The following is a 12,341-nucleotide window of genomic DNA, read 5'->3' as shown; positions in this document are numbered from 1 at the left end:
CAGCCATGTCCCACCCAGCTATAGCCCACAGTAGTGTTCCACACTGCAGGGACCCACATGGTGGTGACCTGCAATATCCCCTCAGCAGTGTCTCCCACAGTGATGTCCCTCACCTTAATGTCTCCCATGGTGATGATCCTCACAGCAATGTCCCACACAGTGGTGAGCCACAGAGCAATGTCCTGCATGGCATTGTCACACATCCATGCCCTGCACAGCAGTGGCCTTCACAGGACTGATTATGGCCACATCCCACCCAGTGGTGCCCTACACAAGTGACACGCAGAACTGTGACCTATGCAGCCATATTCTGTTAGCAGTGACCTACACAGCTGTCTCAGAGCACCCCCATCCACCTCCACACAGCCCAGCGCATGGGGATGGCCTGGGGCCACCGGACATGGTTTATTGGTACAGGCTCTTTCTCATTTCAGGCCACATCCCACACAGCCAAGAGCATTTGCTCGTGTTATGTTTTTCCTTTTCTTCCTATTTTTTGTTAAGATGTGTTTCCAGAACAAACAAAAGAAGCTGTAGTTGCAGGTGCACAAGGAAAGTGGGATGGATCCTAAACGCAAAGATTTGGATTCTAGTTTTCAGTTATCTTCAGTCCTAAGAGGTTTTCAGGATTAATGGGATATGATCGGTTTAGCCAAAGAAATCAAATCCTAAAAGTACATAGTGAGGTGACTGCAAAAATATGTCGCTTTTGCACACTTCAGTTTGCAGATAGTTAGCTACTAAGGCAAGAGCCATCTGGTCTCCCAGAGCTGCCTACAGATGGGAGGTAACAGCCTGTTATATTACCTGCTACATGCGGGTGCTTGGACCCCCCGAGACAGCTCAGGCCAGCCAGAGTTTAATTTCTCCGAGCCATCACAGCACTGCTGTTAAAGTGCTGTTTAAATCCCGATGGGTTGGGCCTGCACTGTTATCCAGTGTGCTACTAATGAACTCACTGGCTTGTCGCCAGCCTAAAACTTGAACCCGTGAACAATGACTGTTGGGGGAGTTCCTGCGGTGGGTAAGAGCAGAACAAGGCTTGCAGCCTGCCTCGGTAAGAGGCGATGTGAGAGCAGGAATGCTTCCTTATGTTTTCCTTTGCTTTGCTGGATTCCTTTGGATCACCTGAAATGCAAAATATTACCAAATCAATGTAGAAACTACCTTTGTAAGTAGATAAATTGTGTGCGGAGAACTTATGCTGAAGGATAAATCAGTAAAACTTGCACCAGTTTGGAACAGAATAAAGAATGTCTTTCTCTTAGTGGGTATGTTTACAGAAAACCAAGAAACTATGTCTGCAACGGTCTAGTAAAAAAAACCCAGAATGCAAATGGAAAAATGTTCAGGTTTCTACTAGATGCAGTCAAACAGATTCCTCAGAGCAACCAGAAAAAAAAAGACTCTTCATTAAAATAGAGAACAAGCTCACCCAGTTTGTTCCAGCAAATACTTTGGTTTTTCCCTTTCAGTGTAGATCCTTGCTATTAGGAGTAGCCCTAGGTAACTCATGAGTAAGGACAAAGAAACACAATGATGTGTTCTCGGGCACTGAAACCCTTACAGGCAACTACAGACAAATAGGCAGAGATTTCTTCCTAATTTTACATGAGATGGTCCACAGAAAGTAGGTGCTGCTCATGCCTTGCTATTGGTTATCTTTTTGTCATGCAGATGTCTTTATGAGGGAAAGCAGTTTTGGGCAAGGCTGATACAAAAGGCCTTACATGTGTAGGTAAGTTTAGGGAATGGGCAGAGCACTTGCTGCATCTTCCTCGTAATCCATGGAGGAGCATTACATGAGAAAGAGTCATCTGTTTCACATGTGCCCTCTATGCCAAAATACTGCTTAATCCCAGAGGTAAGGGGAAATCTCAGGATTATTGCAGTCTTCTCAAAAGCAGGTGTTACTTCTGGCTCTCAGATTTTGAAACCCGGGGTCTAGCTCCAGTTGCCGGACATTTTTGTACTTTTCTGACATTTCTGCCCTATTTTAGCTTTGAGTACTCAAAACTCCAATTCCCAAGCTCAAATATAACTGCAGTATTATATGTTAAGAAAGGAGAAGGAAAACAAGACTGTAAAATATGTTTTTCAACTAATTTCTCCAACACATAAATGGTTTCACTGAGTCTTGTTCCATTGTTTCCCTGTTTCCAACCAAAGTGTTCTCAATGCCTTACATGGAGTTCTCCTTGGTTTGCAGTACCACAAAGACAAAACTAAGCCAGATGAGCTCCAACAGTAAACTAGAAAGAGAACTACTTTCTGTTATTTACCATGCTTACCAACTCTATTATCTACCATGGTTATTTATGCTCTCTCTCTATAAAGCATGTACAGCAGAGCCAAGCTCTTGCTCTGTCCATTCCTATGGTGCACATCTACCCATAATATTAAGCAGATGACTGAAAATACCTGCAACTGGGAAAAGTTTCAGCCTGGGAACAAAATACGCATTTGATAACAAAATACCTCTCTTATTTTTCAAGTTTAACTTACAGCCACAGTGACTTTGAGAACCTGATATAAGGACTATTCGGCTCAACTTCAAAGTCCTTTTCAAATACATTATCTGTCAGCCCGCAGCATTCCATATGCCCACACCTCCTCATGAGCAAACTCTCTGGAAGGTTCTAACTTGCACAAATAGATCTCATTTTTCTTTGCTTCTGGGAGGTTAATCTGATGGCAACAAAATGCCAAGACTTCAAAGATCCTGCGGGGCATTTCTTTTTCTTTTAGACCCATGTTTGCATACAGCTCTATTTATTTTACAGAAATACCTTCCAAAAAGCAACGTGCTCACATTTTGTATTGAGACAACACGGTGACTGATCTGACTACAAAGGCTACAGGCTGCCTCCATCCTGCCATGCGGGATCATGCTTCCTGAGAGCACCACAGTCAGCTACAACTTGAGTTTGACATAAGAGGCCCTTGTTCTGAAAAAGTAGACTTTCTCCTGATAAGATATAATCCCTACTAAGGGGAGTAACTGAATCATGGTGTTTGCTAGTGTAGCTGACAGCTTAAAGCAATAGCAACATTTTGTATGTAAGAAAAATGAGGAGTAATTTGTCTTCGGTAACAATCAGCCTGTATAAGACCACAGCAGATGATATATAAAAGAAGGTTTGCATAGTTTCATAGCCTGTGCTGTTACACAGAAAGCACAATGCTGTTTCAGTGACGAGTTTGAGCTGCTCTACCTTGAATCGCTCCTGAAAGAGCATGTTGAGGATCTGTCTATATTTAAATACCTGGCACTTTCACTGTGCACACTTCCACTCACTTTGCCCGGGCAGTCCTGTTGGGTGCAGCCTTGCCATGGGAGACACATTGGCTTGCTGTGTCTCAATTACAGCCACTGATTTTGGTTGGGGTTGGTAATGATGCATGAAGTTGCTTGAATTCTAGAGGTTAGTGGTAGTATAGCAGATCTATGTTTCAGGTTATTTGTAGATGATTTTTAAAGGCCTTCATATATAAGTTACTGAAGTATATATAAAGGCCTTCATATGTAAGTCACTATAAGTTACTGAAGAAATGTCCTACTACTGAGGTGAACACAGCGCTGCTGTTGAGCTTCCATGCAGAACAAGGCAAATCTGTATGACCAACCTAAGTGAATCAGGGCTGTAAAACTTCATTTTCCTATTATTTATTCCCCAAGTTCCTCTTTTTACAGGTTCAGGGTTTCTGAACTGAAATGAAGCACCCGACTCAGCACGTGGAAAGGGAGAGTGGGCAGAGCAGGACTGCCTCCACCAGCAGTAATTAATGATGAGACTGGGTCAGCTGGTGCACATGGTACAACATTCCCCTTACTCTAGCAGGATACAGCTACATCTTCTGTCTGTCTAAACAGCCTATGGCTTATGGCATAATAGTGTTGCAGTTTCTCATGTTAGATCTTACTTTATTTTAATTATAAATGCTATTATAATCTAAAAGTGTCATCTTTATGTCATTCCAATTGTCATTTGTCTTAATGATGTTGAGAACAATATTCCCCAAGGATCACCCACAGGGGAGCATGCTGAGTACTTGGCTGTGTTTGAAGAAGAGCATTTGTAACATAACCACTGATGCATAAAGTTTTCTATATCCTGGTCCTGGAAAGTCAGTTTATTATTCAGACAGCCTGTCTGTAAGGTAGCTTCCCTTCAAGGCTTGCTGGGTAGCTTTCCTTTTTAGTTGCACATGATCAGCCAGAGTAAGAGAAGGTGGCAGTTTAACATAAACTTTCCAGAACAGATGTGCTTCTTACAAAATAAGCATCCCAGGATATTGTTCCAAATACTTCCCTATTTCTCCTGCATTTGGGTTATTTTCTTTGGTAGTGAGACATCCTCTCTTTTCTGTAATCATAACTAAATCAATTACGTCCCTTCCTTATGGGGGCATCATTATTACCATTTTCAATATAGGAGAAAATGACACTGAGAGATTAGGGCCCCCATCCAGCAAAACACTTAAGCACTTGCATAACCTGAGGCACATAATAACCCCACTGTAGGACTGTTCACCCGTTCCAAGTTATGCAATCATGGAAGCTTTACTGAACCGGGACCTCCTGGTGTGCCCAAGGGCTCCCTGAGATGCAGATCCCTCACCCTTAGCCACACATTGCGGCCACCAGCCTCTCCTTGCATTGCTTCGGAGCATCCACGGGTTTCTGCCAGATCTAGAGCAAACATCATCTCTGATTTAGGCCCTGTCAGCTCTTTGTTCAACAGGATATCAAGGTGAAGAGGTGAAGAGCTTACCCTCAAATTGTTATTTAAATTCATGTAAAAAGTGGCTAAGACTGTTTATTTCTCATTAACTCCAGAACAAATTTGCCCTCCTGCTTTAAACTGCAAGCAGTATTAGCATAGTCCAAAACTCAATCTGTTTATTTCTTTCTCAGTTACCAAGTCCAGTAGCAACAATTCAGCATCTTGGATTTATTGGATGATTTTGATGATGGTGCATTTTGCAGAGAAGAATGCAGCTCCTCCTCCTGCAGCCGATGAGCGTGCTCTGCAAGTGGGAATAAGCACTCCTTTTTTTGTCAATGAAGAAATCCGGAATAACAGTGAGTTTATGAAATTAGGGCACTGAACTGTTGAGAAAGAGAGTATTTTTTCTGATCATAATCCCACTTTTAAGAACTTCTGCCAACCTTTCCACTGCTCTGGTGAAAGGGTGGATTTTGCTGACTTAAATTATTTGAAAGTAAATGATGATTCTGTTGTACACTGTCTGGCAGAGGAAACTGTTTATATAATTCTGGGCTTGCTAATAACCCTCTTCATAGCTAGAAATGGTGCCAGGGAAGCTGCTGGTTATGTAAAAATGCTTTTCCATTTCCTTGCCTTTATTGTTTTCTGTCACAGCTTGTTTTTTTTTAATTAGTACGTGAACTATTTTTAGTGCCTGTAGACAAAAAATGCATTGTTTGGGCTAAATGAGACCAGGTACCGTGAAAACTATTCAGGGGAAAACATTCGGAGCCAGACTTTGTCTTTGGCTGCGTGCAGTGAAAGTTTGCATGCTTAGTCCAATTAGTTACAGCCTTGTCACTTCACGTAAGTGACTGTAATTGTGCCAGTCTACAGAGCAGATTTTGGCTCTCAGGCTGCAGAGATGTATTCTGAACAGCATACAGCTAGCATCTGCAGCATCTAGAATATTCTGAATTATTTTGTTCATCCACATTCCATGCATATCTTGCTATTTAAAAGCAGAACAGCAAACAAAGCTTTTCAGTCAGATGATGATGGGCTTAGGCAAATGCGATTTTTGATAAAGCACCACTTTGCAACTCATCCGTTCAACTCTAAGAGATCTTAGAGTCCCTGCATTGTAGGCAGACTGTACGCTAACCCTCAGCTCTATCCATGTCTGTACACGTGTGTGCACCATGAAGGTAAAGGTGCAGAAAGATTTTGTGAGCCCTAATTCAGTCTGAAGGAAAAAAATAGGAAAAGGTTTTCCATATGTAAGTCTTAGCTGAGAGGCAAGGTGTGAACACCATGGGATTTGAGTATACTCTTCTACCTGCAAGTACCAGGGTCAGGACTTGAAGGTGCTCAGGGGATGTGTAGGCACCTCTGCAGGGGATGGAAGCTCAGAAATATGCAATTAGTCCAGTTGTTACCACTTGTTCCTTCTTGTGTTCACAATTGCCTTAATAGCAGTATCCTTTGACTAAGCTACCAGGGAACCACAGTACATACACATGGTAGAAAGTGAACCTCATTTTATAAAGCTGAGAAACCAAGTAGCCTTGTATCAAGTGGAGGACCTAGTTTAGGAAGATCCCTCCATTGCCCCCATGACCTTCAAGGCTTCCCTCAGGAGATTCTCTTCAGGTGCCTTCAGGACTGCATCACCCACCAGACGTGACTTGCTTCTCCCTCCTGCCACTTCCCCCACTTTGCCACTTCCTGCCACAGCATGGCTAGGCACTGCCCAAGGACCCTTTGCACTCACTGTACTTGCAGCATGTGATGGATTTGAGACATGTGGGCTGGTCTGGGAGAAATTCTCTGCAGGAACCCTGAATGACTTATTACCCAATATACCCTCATCTCCAGCTTCAGAGGCTTTCCTTGTGGAGGTACATGGCCTCTCCTTGAGGAGTGCACGTGAAGGGGCTGGGAGTGCATTGATGTTTTCTTGACACTTACCCCACTGGGAGGACTATTATGTGCTTCCTTTTCTGGGCTACCAGTAGTGGATACTTCCTAATTTATAGAAACACTATCTAGAAGTGCAGGCAAGAGCCATGATCACAGAATCAAAAGGCCCTCCTGCTGCAATATAAATATTCTTGAGTGTTTTGCAGTTCCACTTGCAAAACCTGTGTATTGTTTTAAAGATAAATAATATAAACTTTAAGATCAATCTGCGGTCTCAGCTGGCATCACTCTGTGTGACTTACATGGGAATATGCTATTTTACATGGGGATCTGCTCTTCTGTGTTTTGCCTAATTCATGTACTCAGAAAGTTTTTGAGTGCTCTGCACTTCATAGAATGGCCCTGGATTAACCTGGGTTTCTTCCTGGTGTTTTTTCCTGATGCACTACGTGTGTTTCCTCTCCCGTTTTCAAAAGGCATTTTCAAATAATATTAAAGAAGAGCCTTCTTTGCAGATGGTAGCTGCAAGCGAAGGACTGAGAGTGACATCTGGGGACATCTTTCTCTTAAATGCCTTGGTTTACTATCTAGCTTGAAGATGTGAGTATTTCAGCAGATTCCTGAGATGTTTGGTGCATCAGCCTTACAGCTCATACACAAAGGCTTTTTCTGTGTAGGTATAATTCTAGTTGGTATGTTTTGTTTTATGATTCTTAGACTACTTGTTTTTTTCTTTAATTTCTGTAATCCTACTTGACCTGAAGGTCAGTGCTGGGTTAAGTTTGCAATCATTATTGTATCAGGATTGCCAATTCCCACTTTCTCTTCTCCCATTCTAACTACTAAGGAAACAAAAGCTATTAGCAGAATTACATCTCCCATCCCCACTCCCACCCCCACCTCCAACCCCTGTATTTATTTCTGTTCAGGCTTAACAGAAATCCACATTTCATCACTGGAATGCAACTGATAAGAAAGTATATCTTCTGCCAAAATTAACTCTATTTTCTAGAATCATGGGGGCACCAAGAGGTACAACAAAACTGATTTGTCTAATTTTCTGATTTTGCAAAGACTGACGATGAAGGTGAAGCTAGAAATGAAATCAAAATAATTATCTAATACCCCATAAGGACCAAACTACACTGTCAGAAGGAAATAACCTAGAGCCTCTAGACTTGTAATGTCCCATAGTTATCCAATTTTGAGAGAGCAATGTTTGCCCAAGGGGCAAAGTAAGCCATGGAAATGGTTTTCCTAATCCACAGGGTTTTGAAGTTTCTAGGTAACATTATAGACCTTGACACATTCTCCCTTGATCTAATATATTCACACATCAAAGCTTATCACAGGCTTAGAGCTTTATCCAGTAACCTTTGAATCTCCATCACTGACATCAAGAGTCTTCAGACTTGGTCTCCCATTTCCTTGTCGTGGCCTCAAAGGAAAAAATTGTCTCAGTGTATTCCTCTCTGTGCAGGTTTATATGTGTCCATGAGTCAAGTAATGTAAAATACTTCAGACAAAATGGACTTGATTATTTATGGGGGAAAGAAAAACAGTTTGGAAGTGATGCCACAGGCAACAGCTGATAGTATTGCAAACCATGAGGCTTTAAGCAGATTTTTCTACAGTTTTTCTGTAGGAAAAAGTGGTCTCTTAAAATGGATATTTTTGGTCTGGCATGCATAAAAGAGCCTCTATCATCTTTTCTGCAAACACCTAAAGTATAAAAAAGAATGTTGCTTTGTTGTGTTACTTGGTTTCTTGACCTTACAAATCAACTCACATCCTCTCTGGAACTGTCATGGTAAAATAAGTGGTGAACATTTCCCTTAAATGGGTTTTCATTTGTCTACAGAATAGGACTTACTCTACACAAAAAGCAGATTAATTACTTGTATGACTCCACTGAAAACAATGGGCTCTCTCTGTTAGAAACTGGATCCAAAAAAATGACAAAAATAGGGTTCTACTTCTTTATACATCATCAGATTTAAACGTGTAAGATCAGTACTCCCCTGCACAGTTCAGTTAAAGCAGCAGGTCTAAAGCTGATCCCCTGAATGAGTAGCGTATGTCTCGGCAGTGCACACAGAAAACATGTCACAAGGCAGTCCCAACTTCTGGTTGTGCCCTAAGGCACCTATGTAGTACAGAAAGCATGTTCGTTAATATGATTGAATTATTGGCAGAAAAAAAAGCAAGCAGACAACAAGGAGAGAGCCTCAGGCTTGTAACCCTGCTGCTGCAACACAGCGTCAGGAATCAGTTTCTGTGACAACTGATGCTGTGTTTGAAGTCTGACCACAAGTAAGCAACACAGCTCCCCAGAGCAATTTGGCAAGCCACATCACACTTTGGGTGGCTCAGCAGCATCACTAATACCCAGTAATCTCCCCCAGGCTAGGGAAGAAACTGTAAATGGCCTTTTGTGATAGTCAATCCAAGTTTACAAGGGGTTTTACAAGGGTTGCAACTGGCTATGCAAACCCTTTAAATATGCGTCAACATAGTGTAAGCTACAGAAGTCCTTGAATACGATCTTGACCTCAAGATGAAATGGCCTTAAATAGAATATCTTCACCTTCAAAACCAATGAAGCAAAACCTACCAGTGTAACTCTGTTACTTACAGATCCAGGCATCATCCTTCAGGCTGGCTCAGCCCTAACATTCCCACTGCTACCACCCAGCATGTGACCTAAATGACCTCACAGCTCTGGGAGCCATCTTCTCTGTGCCTTGATGCCACCTGACCTAGCGCCTACCTAGCACACATGCTGCCCCTCTTCTTCGGCTCTGATGCTTGGTATAACCCCCTCTTTTCCTGAACTGAGTCACTGAATCACTGGGAAAGAACAGACACATTCTTCACAGTGAGAGTGCTCAAGCACTGGAAGTGGTTGTCCAAAGAGGCTGTGGCATCACCACCATCTTTAGAGATACCCAAAATTAGAATGGGCAAGACCTCGGGCAACCTGATGTAACTTTGGAGCTGGCCCTCTTTGGGCTAGATGACTTGTGGCTGTCCTGTTAGACTAGTATTATTTTATCATGTTAGCTACAGCTTTCCTAATGCAATATGTCTGCACTTACAGGAATTGAGGATTATCCCTTTCATGCTTTGTTCACAGCTTTACAAGCAGATCCTAGAGCTCTGAGACTGTATAATTGACAATGCTAATGAGAAAGATGTGGTGGGCGCACACAACTGGAGTACAGGTGATTGCACAGGCATTTTTCATGGTAATTTGACCTTGCATTGATTAAGACCCCACCTGTGGATAGCATATTGTGATGTGGAATACAACGTGACACCAGGATTTCCATCATGTTTTAAAGATAATGAGTACACAGCATTATACGCTTTTTATCATGGTGTCGTATTTACCCTTAAACCTATGCTGTTTTAACTTATCCTATGATGCCAACCTCATGAAGTTTAACCATGTCAAGTGCAAGATCCTACACCTGGGTTGGAGCAATCCAAGGCACAGCTACAGGCTGGGCAGATAAGAGATTCAGAGCAGCCCTGTGGAGAAGGACTTGGGGGTGTTGGTTGATGAGAAAATGAACATGAGCTGGCTTCAGTGTGCGCTTGCAGCCCAGAAAGCCAACCATATCCCGGGCTGCATCAAAAGGAGCGTGACCAGCAGGTCGAAGGAGGTGATCCTGCCCCTTTACTCTGCTCTCCTGAGACCTCACCTGAAGTATTGTGTGCAGTTCTGGTGTCCTCAACATAAAAAGGACATGGAACTGTTGGAACAAGTCCAGAGGAGGGCCACGAGGATGATCAGGGGACTGGAGCACTGCCGGTATGAAGATAGGCTGAGAAGGTTGGGGCTGTTCAGCCTGGAGAAGAGCAAGCTGTGTGGAGACCTCATAGCAGCCTTCCAGTACCTGAAGGGGGCCTATAGGGATGCTGGGGAGGGACTATTCATTAGGGACTGTAGTGATAGGACAAGGGGTAACGGGTTTAAACTTAAAAGAGGGGAAGTTTAGACTGGATATAGGAGGAAGTTCTTTACTGTAAGGGTGGTGAGGCACTGGAATGGGTTGCCCAAGGAAGCTGTGAATGCTCTACCCCTGACAGTATTTAAGGCCAGGTTGGACAGAACCTTGGGTGGCATGTTTTTGTGTGAGGTGTCCCTGCCCATGGCAGTGGGGTTGAAACTAGATGATCTTAAGGTCCTTTCCAACACTAACTATTCTATGATTCTACGATTCGATTAGGTCTCTACCACTTACTCAATAAACTCACTTCCTTTTTACAGACTACAAAACTTTAGCCTGCTAAATTCAACTTCTAGTAAACATTTAATTTAGTTGGGTAAATTCATCTTCTCTTAAACATAAACAGAAAAACAGTTTTCAGTATAGCTTTTGAATATTTCACAACAAAGCCAGTAACAGAAGCTCAGATTGGTGAGGAGGCATTAAGAAAAAGATTTGTCTCCATCAGCCAGCTTCTAAAGAGCTACAGTCTTATCATGTTCAAGAATACCCAAATTTCAATTTGATTGGAGATTTCTTTCTCTTCCCTTGAACAACCCCTTAAATGAGTACACTATTGTAATGCCAGAGTCAGTGAGAGCGAGTTTTGCAATTTGACTTCGTTAGAACTTTGAGCAGACCTTTTATAAGATGCTTGTCTTGTCTTTCATTTCAGGAAAAAAAAAGGCTGACTGGGCAAGACTATTTCCTGCTGGTTTATCACTTTTTGCACCAGAAGTATGGTTTTGGCATTTTTCCTTTCAACTTCAATGGAAATGAAGAACAAGCTTGACTGAGGTGTTGCCAGCTCTCACAATTTCATCACAAGCCTCACTACTTATGTTTTTTCTTAAAGCCTCAAGATTCTGGCTGAGAGAAAGCTAAAACTTTTCTATTTCATAAGAATCTCCCCTCGCATTAAAAGCAAAGCTTCTGTCTTTTTTACTTGCAAAGTATGAAGAATGTGAGACAATTATTGTTTCAGCACTGAGAAGTCCCAAGTCAGATATGAATAACTCGCTCTTCTTTTTCTTCTTCATGGCTTCTACTCCATTTCAATGCTATGGGGATTATATTCTTGTTTTCTTTAAATTTGCGGTTGGCAGCACTGCAAATGTAGCAGGGAAAAACATAAGCATCTTTTATCAGTTTTCAGTGTGACCTATCAAACTGAAAAAAGTAGGGCTGTGATTTGCAGAGCTGACTCCAAGATTTGGACAGCTAATAAAAATGAAAGGAAGTGGTGCAGATGACTGAAATTGCTTTTGCGCCAAGGGAAGCATGTTTCAGTAATACCCAAGTTGTAGGTATTTTTAGTTTATTTCAACTTAATATTTTTTTAACCCTGGGTCATCGAGGTTGGCAATTTGTAAGTACAACAAAGGAGTTTTTTCCTACTACCAGCTTCCCAAAAAGTTAAATGAATCTGTTATTTCTATCAAAGATACCACATCTGATAGTAAAATTTCTGTATTCAGTAAATGATCTGGGAATGTCATATGTAATGATGCAGATAAATAAAAGAAAATCCTACCCTACCTGTGGAAAATATAGCCATTGAATTGTTTATATTGGGGAAAAAAATCCTCAGATATTATGTTATTGTATTATGATGTTAGCAGATACAACGTACTGTTCACATCCTCTTTAGCGTCCAGTTTAAAACTGTATTGTGCACAAAATAGGCTTGAGAGTGTGAAAAACTGGTATT

Source organism: Pezoporus occidentalis, unplaced genomic scaffold (genome assembly GCF_034315485.1).
Source record: "Pezoporus occidentalis ecotype Australia unplaced genomic scaffold, CSIRO_AGI_Poc_V1 ctg4, whole genome shotgun sequence".
NCBI classification, from domain to species: Eukaryota; Metazoa; Chordata; class Aves; order Psittaciformes; family Psittacidae; genus Pezoporus; species Pezoporus occidentalis.
Note: the sequence above shows the minus strand (reverse complement) of the source record.